Genomic DNA, 12118 nt, shown 5'->3' on the forward strand with positions numbered 1-12118 from the left:
CCTCCTACGGCGCCGCCTTCCTCGGCTCCGCCTCCAGAGCCTTCCAGGTCTCCGCCTACCGAGCCTCACCCTGCTCCACCCCCTGAGCCTCCCTTGGCTCCGCCCCTGAGCATTCCAGGGTTCCGCCTCTAAAGCCTCCTACGGCGCCGCCCTCCTCGGCTCCGCCTCCAGAACCTCCCTCAGCTCCTCTTCCTGAGCCTCCAGGGCCTCCCTCAGCTCCTCTTCCTGAGCCTCCAGGGCCTCCCTCAGCTCCTCTTCCTGAGCCTCCAGGGCCTCCCTCAGCTCCTCCTCCTGAGCCTCCAGAACCTCCCTCAGCTCCGCCTCCAGAACCTCCCTCAGCTCCGCCTCCTGAGCCTCCCTCAGCTCCGCCTCCGGAGCCTTCTACGATGTGGGCTCCTGAGCAGTCCACGGCTCCACCTACCTCGGCTCCGCCCTCGGAGTTCCCCATGGCTGTGGTCCTGAGGCCGCCTCCCAGGCCTCCTGAACCTGTCTTTGCTCTGTGGCCAGCTCCCAGACCACCTGATCCAGTCCTCTTGTGGCCACCTTGGACTGCCTGTCTGCCCCCTTGGACCGCCTACTTGCCCCCTGTGCCTCCTTGGACTGCCTGTCTGCCCCCGTGCCTCCTTGGACTGCCTGTCTGCCCGCCCCCCGTGCCTCCTTGGACTGCCTGTCTGCCCCCTGTGCCTCCTTGGACTGCCTGTCTGCCCCCTGTGCCTCCTTGGACTGCCTGTCATCTCTGTGCCCCCTTGTTCTGCCTGTCTTGTGCCCCTTTGGACTGTCTGTTTGCCCCTTGTGCTCCCTTGGTCTGTCTGTTTGCCCCTTGTGCTCCCTTGGTCTGTCTGTTTGCCCCTTGTGCTCCCTTGGTCTGTCTGTTTGCCCCTTGTACTCCCTTAGTCTGTCTGTTTGCCCCTTGTGCTCCCTTGGTCTGTCTTTTTGCTCCCCTTGGACTTGTTTTTTCTGAGGAGCGTCTGGAAGCCGCTCCTTTGAAGGGGGGTTATGTCACAATCCCCTTGTTGTCTGCCCTGGGTTTCACTTGTCCTTTTTAAAAAAACTACACTTCCCATGATCCCCGGCTCTCATCACTGCCAGCCCTGTGTCATTGTGCTCACCTGATTGTAGTTTGTCATCATCATGTCTCCAAGTGTATATAAACCCTGTTTATTCTCCATTCCCTTGTCAATCGTCGATGTATATGGATGCTTGTTTTCGTGTTTCTTTATGTTTATCCTGCCAGTTCCCATTGTATGTTTTCTGTGTTTTTGTTGTGTTTCCCCATTGCGGGTGTTTCCTTTGTTTTGGTTTTGTTTGTTTAGTTTTAAACCCTTTCAATAAAGCTAACCCTGCACTTAGATCCTCGTCTGCCTTCCTGCTCATCATAACACGTAGAAGCACCACAAAATTATGTGGATGTGTTTTTCATCTCACATTTGCTTTTTGTGACACTATTGGTTAGGTTTAAGGTGTAGGGTAGGGAGGTCTGTTTTGTTGATGTAAAACAATAGAGAATTAACCACTTAAAACCAAAATTGTCACACAGTCACATAATTTCCATGGTCCTCTAAAGTGATTAGACAAGCAGGGATCCAAGAATGCTGGTCTAGAAAATAATCGTCCTTAAAAAAAAACATGGTTAAGTTCTGCAGATACAAAGAACTTTGTTATTCTCTAATTCTATAGAAAACCATCAATGTACTTGAGCTTAAAAAAAAAAAGAGAAACCAAAACAGAAGAACCTACTGTATAATGAAACATCAAGAACTTATTTTAATCTCCAAAGAGCCACACAGCTCAACTCAAAAACCATATACAGCCAAAAAAGATTTTTGAAATACTAATTGAAGGAACATTTATTTTTTAATGACAGATGAACAATGAGTTTTGTTGAGCAGTAATACACAGTGTTGATCAGAAGGTTCCAGATGCAGCCTTCAAACGGCATGTTGGGCCGTTGTAGATCCGTTTCTATGCTCCTGGGGAGATCGTTGGGTAACGCCTGCTGCATCAGTGGTTCCTCATCCACCTGCACAGAGAAAGAACTATACAATGTTGATTTTGTATAGAACTTTCAGTTCGAAACAGACCTGAGATACACTATAACTCTAGCAAAACAATCATGAAAAGACCAAGTGTAATTCTCTCCAGGATGCATTCAAGACGGATAGCAAAACCCTATTTGGATGCGATTAGTTTTCAGGACTTGACGTGAGAAGCAATTGTTACTGTGGATGCCTGTAATGTTGTAATATACCGTCAATACACGTGGGATAAGCAATATCTGTCGAAATCGCAGATATGTTCATGCATATTGCATTTACACACTGCCGTCACACGTATTAGAAAATGCATTTAGCTGTGCTTATTAATTATGCAAAAAATATCAAACTTGAGCATATACTGTATCTGGGATTATAGGAGAAATTGATTGGAATTTCTGTCAGAATTCAACAGAACTTTTGACATCAGCGAGCCTGAAATCCAACAGTATATTGCAATCTTGAATTAAAAAGATGGACAATAGCTGGGTTTCCATCCAACTATTACTATCCGCACTTTGAAATTTCGCACAAGAAATTCTGAATGGAAACACTTCATATGCGAATAAACTTTCTAAATTAGCTTAAAATTGAATGCGATAGGAGGAGATGGATTTTCTAGAGTTTCTTACTGACGGCAGACACTCAATCAAACACACTTACTGACAGCAGACGAACGAGATGAGGAGGCGTTCTTACCATCAAACACACTTACTGACAGCAGACTCATGAGACGAGGACGCATTCTTAACATCAAACACACTTACTGACGGCAGACACACGAGATGAGGACACATTCTTACCATCAAACACACTTACTGACAGCAGACTCATGAGACGAGAACGCGTTCTTACCATCAAACACACTTACTGATGGCAGACACACGAGATGAGGACACATTCTTACCATCAAACACACTTACTGACGGCAGACACACGAGACGAGGACGCATTCTTACCATCAAACACACTTACTGACAGCAGACTCATGAGACGAGAACGCGTTCTTACCATCAAACACACTTACTGACGGCAGACACACGAGATGAGGACGCATTCTTACCATCAAACACACTTAATGACAGCAGATTCACGAGACAAGGATGCGTTCTTACCATCAATCACACTTACTGACGGCAGACACACGAGACGAGGACGTGTTCTTACCATCAAACACACTCACTGACAGCAGGCACACAAGATGAGGACACGTTCTTACCATCAAACACACTCACTGACAGCAGGCACACAAGATGAGGACACATTCTTACCATCAAACACACTTACTGACGGCAAACACACGAGATGAGGACACATTCTTACCATCAAACACACTTACTGACGGCAGACACACGAGATGAGGACACATTCTTACCATCAAACACACTTACTGACAACAGACAGACGAGATGAGGACACATTCGTACCATCAAACACACTTACTGACGGCAAACACACGAGATGAGGACACATTCTTACCATCAAACACACTTACTGACGGCAGACACACAAGATGAGGACACATTCTTACCATCAAACACACTTACTGACAGCAGACGCACGAGACGAGGAAGTGTTCTTACCATCAAACACACTTACTGACAGCAGGCACACGAGACGAGGACGTGTTCTTACCATCAAACACACTTACTGACGGCAGACACACGAGACGAGGACGTGTTCTTACCATCAAACACACATACTGACAGCAGACACACGAGACGAGGACGTGTTCTTACCATCAAACTCACTTACTGACGGCAGACACACAAGATGAGGACGCATTCTTACCATCAAACATGCTTACTGACAGCAGACACATGAGACGAGGATGTGTTCTTACCATCAAACACACTTACTGACAGCAGACACACGAGACGAGGACGTGTTCTTACCATCAAACACACTTACTGACAGAAGACACATGAGACGAGGATGTGTTCTTACCATCAAACACACTTACTGACAGCAGACACACAAGACGAGGACGTGTTCTTACCATCAAACACACTTACTGACAGCAGACACACGAGACGAGGACGTGTTCTTACCATCACTCACTTACTGACGGCAGACACACAAGACGAGGATGTGTTCTTACCATCAAACACGCTTACTGACAGCAGACACACGAGACGAGGATGTGTTCTTACCATCAAACACACTTACTGACAGCAGACACACGAGACGAGGACGTGTTCTTACCATCAAACTCACTTACTGACGGCAGACACACAAGACGAGGATGTGTTCTTACCATCAAACACACTTACTAACAGCAGACACATGAGACGAGGATGTGTTCTTACCATCAAACACACTTACTGACAGCAGACACACAAGATGAGGACGCATTCTTACCATCAAACACGCTTACTGACAGCAGACACACGAGACGAGGACGTGTTCTTACCATCAAACACACTTATTGATGGCAGACACACGAGATGAGGACACGTTCTTACCATCAAACACACTTACTGACAGCAGACACACGAGATGAGGACGTGTTCTTACCATCAAACACACTTACTGACGGCAGACACACAAGATGAGGACGTGGTCTTACCATCAAACACACTTACTGACAGCAGACACATGAGACGAGGATGTGTTCTTACCATCAAACACACTTACTGACAGCAGACACACAAGACGAGGACGTGTTCTTACCATCAAACACACTTACTGTCAGCAGACACACGAGATGAGGACGTGTTCTTACCATCAAACACACTTACTGGCGGCAGACACACGAGGCGAGGACGTGTTCTTACCATCAAACACACATACTGACAGCAGACACACGAGGCGAGGGCGTGTTCTTACCATCAAACTCACTTACTGACGGCAGACACACAAGATGAGGACGCATTCTTACCATCAAACACGCTTACTGACAGCAGACACACAAGACGAGGACGTGTTCTTACCATCAAACACACTTACTGACAGCAGACACACGAGATGAGGACGTGTTCTTACCATCAAACACACTTACTGACGGCAGACACACGAGACGAGGACGTGTTCTTACCATCAAACACACATACTGACAGCAGACACACGAGGCGAGGACGTGTTCTTACCATCAAACTCACTTACTGACGGCAGACACACAAGATGAGGACGCATTCTTACCATCAAACACGCTTACTGACAGCAGACACACGAGGCGAGGATGTGTTCTTACCATCAAACACACTTACTGACAGCAGACACACGAGGCGAGGACGTGTTCTTACCATCAAACTCACTTACTGACGGCAGACACACAAGATGAGGACGCATTCTTACCATCAAACATGCTTACTGACAGCAGACACATGAGACGAGGATGTGTTCTTACCATCAAACACACTTACTGACAGCAGACACACAAGACGAGGACGGGTTCTTACCATCAAACACACTTACTGACAGCAGACACACGAGATGAGGACGTGTTCTTACCATCAAACACACTTACTGACGGCAGACACACGAGACGAGGACGTGTTCTTACCATCAAACACACATACTGACAGCAGACACACGAGACGAGGACGTGTTCTTACCATCAAACTCACTTACTGACGGCAGACACACAAGATGAGGACGCATTCTTACCATCAAACACGCTTACTGACAGCAGACACACGAGGCGAGGATGTGTTCTTACCATCAAACACACTTACTGACAGCAGACACCACGAGGCGAGGGCGTGTTCTTACCATCAAACTCACTTACTGACGGCAGACACACAAGGCGAGGATGTGTTCTTACCATCAAACACACTTACTGACAGCAGACACATGAGGCGAGGATGTGTTCTTATCATCAAACACACTTACTGACAGCAGACACACAAGATGAGGACGCATTCTTACCATCAAACACGCTTACTGACAGCAGACACATGAGGCGAGGATGTGTTCTTACCATCAAACACACTTACTGACAGCAGACACACGAGGCGAGGACGTGTTCTTACCATCAAACACACTTACTGATGGCAGACACACGAGATGAGGACACGTTCTTACCATCAAACACACTTACTGACAGCAGACACACGAGATGAGGACGTGTTCTTACCATCAAACACACTTACTGACGGCAGACACACAAGATGAGGACGTGGTCTTACCATCAAACACACTTACTGACAGCAGACACATGAGGCGAGGATGTGTTCTTACCATCAAACACACTTACTGACAGCAGACACACAAGACGAGGACGTGTTCTTACCATCAAACACACTTACTGACAGCAGAAACACGAGATGAGGACGTGTTCTTACCATCAAACACACTTACTGACGGCAGACACACGAGGCGAGGGCGTGTTCTTACCATCAAACACACATACTGACAGCAGACACACGAGGCGAGGACGTGTTCTTACCATCAAACTCACTTACTGACGGCAGACACACAAGATGAGGGCGCATTCTTACCATCAAACACGCTTACTGACAGCAGACACACGAGGCGAGGATGTGTTCTTACCATCAAACACACTTACTGACAGCAGGCACACGAGGCGAGGACGTGTTCTTACCATCAAACTCACTTACTGACGGCAGACACACAAGGCGAGGATGTGTTCTTACCATCAAACACGCTTACTGACAGCAGACACACGAGGCGAGGATGTGTTCTTACCATCAAACACACTTACTGACAGCAGACACACGAGGCGAGGGCGTGTTCTTACCATCAAACTCACTAACTGACGGCAGACACACAAGGCGAGGATGTGTTCTTACCATCAAACACACTTACTGACAGCAGACACATGAGGCGAGGATGTGTTCTTACCATCAAACACACTTACTGACAGCAGACACACAAGATGAGGACGCATTCTTACCATCAAACACGCTTACTGACAGCAGACACATGAGGCGAGGATGTGTTCTTACCATCAAACACACTTACTGACAGCAGACACACGAGGCGAGGGCGTGTTCTTACCATCAAACACACTTATTGATGGCAGACACACGAGATGAGGACACGTTCTTACCATCAAACACACTTACTGACAGCAGACACACGAGATGAGGACGTGTTCTTACCATCAAACACACTTACTGGCGGCAGACACACAAGATGAGGACGTGGTCTTACCATCAAACACACTTACTGACAGCAGACACATGAGATGAGGATGTGTTCTTACCATCAAACACACTTACTGACAGCAGACACACAAGGCGAGGACGGGTTCTTACCATCAAACACACTTACTGACAGCAGACACAGCGAGATGAGGACGTGTTCTTACCATCAAACACACTTACTGGCGGCAGACACACGAGGCGAGGACGTGTTCTTACCATCAAACACACATACTGACAGCAGACACACGAGGCGAGGGCGTGTTCTTACCATCAAACTCACTTACTGACGGCAGACACACAAGATGAGGACGCATTCTTACCATCAAACACGCTTACTGACAGCAGACACACGAGGCGAGGATGTGTTCTTACCATCAAACACACTTACTGACAGCAGACACACGAGACGAGGACGTGTTCTTACCATCAAACTCACTTACTGACGGCAGACACACAAGGCGAGGATGTGTTCTTACCATCAAACACACTTACTGACAGCAGACACATGAGGCGAGGATGTGTTCTTATCATCAAACACACTTACTGACAGCAGACACACAAGATGAGGACGCATTCTTACCATCAAACACGCTTACTGACAGCAGACACATGAGGCGAGGATGTGTTCTTACCATCAAACACACTTACTGACAGCAGACACACGAGGCGAGGACGTGTTCTTACCATCAAACACACTTACTGATGGCAGACACACGAGATGAGGACACGTTCTTACCATCAAACACACTTACTGACAGCAGACACACGAGATGAGGACGTGTTCTTACCATCAAACACACTTACTGACGGCAGACACACAAGATGAGGACGTGGTCTTACCATCAAACACACTTACTGACAGCAGACACATGAGACGAGGATGTGTTCTTACCATCAAACACACTTACTGACAGCAGACACACAAGACGAGGACGTGTTCTTACCATCAAACACACTTACTGACAGCAGAAACACGAGATGAGGACGTGTTCTTACCATCAAACACACTTACTGACGGCAGACACACGAGACGAGGACGTGTTCTTACCATCAAACACACATACTGACAGCAGACACACGAGACGAGGACGTGTTCTTACCATCAAACTCACTTACTGACGGCAGACACACAAGATGAGGACGCATTCTTACCATCAAACACGCTTACTGACAGCAGACACACGAGACGAGGATGTGTTCTTACCATCAAACACACTTACTGACAGCAGACACACGAGGCGAGGACGTGTTCTTACCATCAAACTCACTTACTGACGGCAGACACACAAGGCGAGGATGTGTTCTTACCATCAAACACGCTTACTGACAGCAGACACACGAGGCGAGGATGTGTTCTTACCATCAAACACACTTACTGACAGCAGACACACGAGACGAGGACGTGTTCTTACCATCAAACTCACTAACTGACGGCAGACACACAAGACGAGGATGTGTTCTTACCATCAAACACACTTACTGACAGCAGACACATGAGACGAGGATGTGTTCTTACCATCAAACACACTTACTGACAGCAGACACACAAGATGAGGACGCATTCTTACCATCAAACACGCTTACTGACAGCAGACACATGAGGCGAGGATGTGTTCTTACCATCAAACACACTTACTGACAGCAGACACACGAGACGAGGACGTGTTCTTACCATCAAACACACTTATTGATGGCAGACACACGAGATGAGGACACGTTCTTACCATCAAACACACTTACTGACAGCAGACACACGAGATGAGGACGTGTTCTTACCATCAAACACACTTACTGACGGCAGACACACAAGATGAGGACGTGGTCTTACCATCAAACACACTTACTGACAGCAGACACATGAGATGAGGATGTGTTCTTACCATCAAACACACTTACTGACAGCAGACACACAAGACGAGGACGTGTTCTTACCATCAAACACACTTACTGTCAGCAGACACACGAGATGAGGACGTGTTCTTACCATCAAACACACTTACTGACGGCAGACACACGAGACGAGGACGTGTTCTTACCATCAAACACACATACTGACAGCAGACACACGAGGCGAGGACGTGTTCTTACCATCAAACTCACTTACTGACGGCAGACACACAAGATGAGGACGCATTCTTACCATCAAACACGCTTACTGACAGCAGACACACAAGACGAGGACGTGTTCTTACCATCAAACACACTTACTGACAGCAGACACACGAGATGAGGACCTGTTCTTACCATCAAACACACTTACTGACGGCAGACACACGAGGCGAGGGACGTGTTCTTACCATCAAACACACATACTGACAGCAGACACACGAGGCGAGGACATGTTCTTACCATCAAACTCACTTACTGACGGCAGACACACAAGATGAGGACGCATTCTTACCATCAAACACGCTTACTGACAGCAGACACACGAGGCGAGGATGTGTTCTTACCATCAAACACACTTACTGACAGCAGACACACGAGGCGAGGACGTGTTCTTACCATCAAACACACATACTGACAGCAGACACCGCGAGGCGAGGACGTGTTCTTACCATCAAACACACTTACTGACAGCAGACACACAAGATGAGGACGCATTCTTACCATCAAACACGCTTACTGACAGCAGACACATGAGACGAGGATGTGTTCTTACCATCAAACACACTTACTGACAGCAGACACACGAGACGAGGACGTGTTCTTACCATCAAACACACTTACTGATGGCAGACACACGAGATGAGGACACGTTCTTACCATCAAACACACTTACTGACAGCAGACACACGAGATGAGGACGTGTTCTTACCATCAAACACACTTACTGACGGCAGACACACAAGATGAGGACGTGGTCTTACCATCAAACACACTTACTGACAGCAGACACATGAGACGAGGATGTGTTCTTACCATCAAACACACTTACTGACAGCAGACACACAAGATGAGGACGCATTCTTACCATCAAACACGCTTACTGACAGCAGACACACAAGACGAGGACGTGTTCTTACCATCAAACACACTTACTGACAGCAGACACACGAGATGAGGACGTGTTCTTACCATCAAACACACTTACTGACGGCAGACACACGAGACGAGGACGTGTTCTTACCATCAAACACACATACTGACAGCAGACACACGAGACGAGGACGTGTTCTTACCATCAAACTCACTTACTGACGGCAGACACACAAGATGAGGACGCATTCTTACCATCAAACACGCTTACTGACAGCAGACACACGAGACGAGGATGTGTTCTTACCATCAAACACACTTACTGACAGCAGACACACGAGACGAGGACGTGTTCTTACCATCAAACTCACTTACTGACGGCAGACACACAAGATGAGGACGCATTCTTACCATCAAACATGCTTACTGACAGCAGACACATGAGACGAGGATGTGTTCTTACCATCAAACACACTTACTGACAGCAGACACACAAGACGAGGACGGGTTCTTACCATCAAACACACTTACTGACAGCAGACACACGAGATGAGGACGTGTTCTTACCATCAAACACACTTACTGATGGCAGACACACGAGACGAGGACGTGTTCTTACCATCAAACACACGTACTGACAGCAGACACACGAGACGAGGACGTGTTCTTACCATCAAACTCACTTACTGACGGCAGACACACAAGATGAGGACGCATTCTTACCATCAAACACGCTTACTGACAGCAGACACACGAGACGAGGATGTGTTCTTACCATCAAACACACTTACTGACAGCAGACACACGAGACGAGGACGTGTTCTTACCATCAAACTCACTTACTGACGGCAGACACACAAGACGAGGATGTGTTCTTACCATCAAACACACTTACTGACAGCAGACACACAAGATGAGGACGCATTCTTACCATCAAACACGCTTACTGACAGCAGACACTTGAGACGAGGATGTGTTCTTACCATCAAACACACTTACTGACAGCAGACACACGAGACGAGGACGTGTTCTTACCATCAAACACACTTACTGATGGCAGACACACGAGATGAGGACACGTTCTTACCATCAAACACACTTACTGACAGCAGACACACGAGATGAGGACGTGTTCTTACCATCAAACACACTTACTGACGGCAGAAACACGAGATGAGGACGTGTTCTTACCATCAAACACACTTACTGACGGCAGACACACGAGACGAGGACGTGTTCTTACCATCAAACACACATACTGACAGCAGACACACGAGACGAGGACGTGTTCTTACCATCAAACTCACTTACTGACGGCAGACACACAAGATGAGGACGCATTCTTACCATCAAACACGCTTACTGACAGCAGACACACGAGACGAGGATGTGTTCTTACCATCAAACACACTTACTGACAGCAGACACACGAGACGAGGACGTGTTCTTACCATCAAACTCACTTACTGACGGCAGACACACAAGACGAGGATGTGTTCTTACCATCAAACACGCTTACTGACAGCAGACACACGAGACGAGGATGTGTTCTTACCATCAAACACACTTACTGACAGCAGACACACGAGACGAGGACGTGTTCTTACCATCAAACTCACTTACTGACGGCAGACACACAAGACGAGGATGTGTTCTTACCATCAAACACACTTACTGACAGCAGACACATGAGACGAGGATGTGTTCTTACCATCAAACACACTTACTGACAGCAGACACACAAGATGAGGACGCATTCTTACCATCAAACACGCTTACTGACAGCAGACACATGAGACGAGGATGTGTTCTTACCATCAAACACACTTACTGACAGCAGACACACGAGACGAGGACGTGTTCTTACCATCAAACACACTTATTGATGGCAGACACACGAGATGAGGACACGTTCTTACCATCAAACACACTTACTGACAGCAGACACACGAGATGAGGACGTGTTCTTACCATCAAACACACTTACTGACGGCA

General features: G+C 47.3%; 1 pseudogene; it reads right to left on the reverse strand.

Moving 5' to 3' along the window:
- LOC127623567 (laminin subunit alpha-2-like) overlaps positions 1-12118 on the reverse strand; it is a 241100-nt pseudogene that overhangs the window by 11559 nt on the left and 217423 nt on the right.

This window comes from Xyrauchen texanus, chromosome 30, assembly GCF_025860055.1.
Source record: "Xyrauchen texanus isolate HMW12.3.18 chromosome 30, RBS_HiC_50CHRs, whole genome shotgun sequence".
NCBI lineage: Eukaryota > Metazoa > Chordata > Actinopteri > Cypriniformes > Catostomidae > Xyrauchen > Xyrauchen texanus.